The sequence below is a fragment of the Crocodylus porosus genome, unplaced genomic scaffold (assembly GCF_001723895.1).
Source record: "Crocodylus porosus isolate Cpor-Errol unplaced genomic scaffold, CroPor_comp1, whole genome shotgun sequence".
Classification (NCBI taxonomy): domain Eukaryota; kingdom Metazoa; phylum Chordata; order Crocodylia; family Crocodylidae; genus Crocodylus; species Crocodylus porosus.
Genome location: NW_017728941.1, coordinates 152,533 through 153,170, shown reverse-complemented (window position 1 = coordinate 153,170; position 638 = coordinate 152,533).

Here is a 638-nt window from a genome sequence, read left to right as displayed (position 1 = left end):
AGGGCGCTCCTGCCGGCTCTTTGTTGTCTCCCCGGCCCCGCGGCGGGGCGGCAGCTGCCCATTCCGCGGGCGGGGAAACTGAGGCCGGGGCAGAGCCGGGGGCGGCGAGGCGGAGCCCCCGGCGCGGGGGCCTGGGTCTGGGGGTGCAGGGGCCCAGCCCCGCCTCTGCGCTCGGGGGGCTCAGCCAGGCCTGGGGCACTGACCGTTGCCCCCAATCCTGCCCTGTTTGCTAGACAAGAAATAGTGAAAGGGGAGTGAACAAAGCACCGGCCGCAACCTTTTGGCCACCCACAGCTATTTTTAGCTGCCCCCTCCGCAGCAGCTGCTCTGCAGGCTGGGGGGGGACACTCCACCCCCAGGGACTGGAGCGGGGCTTGAGGGCTTGCCCACTAGCTAGTCGCTTGCACTGGTCCTTGCCAGGCTGCTTTAACCCTTTAACGGCTCCATTGCCCCCCCCATGCATCCGATTCCTCCAATGTGCTCCAAACTCTGTTCACCTGATTCTGGAAATGCAGCTGTGTCTGGGGTGGAGCACAGCTCCTTCCAGGTGGGAGATGGTGCCCTGTTTCCACTCTTTTTTTTCTGTTTTTTTTGCACCGGTCCTGGAAGCACTGGTATACCAGGTCAATGCATGGAGT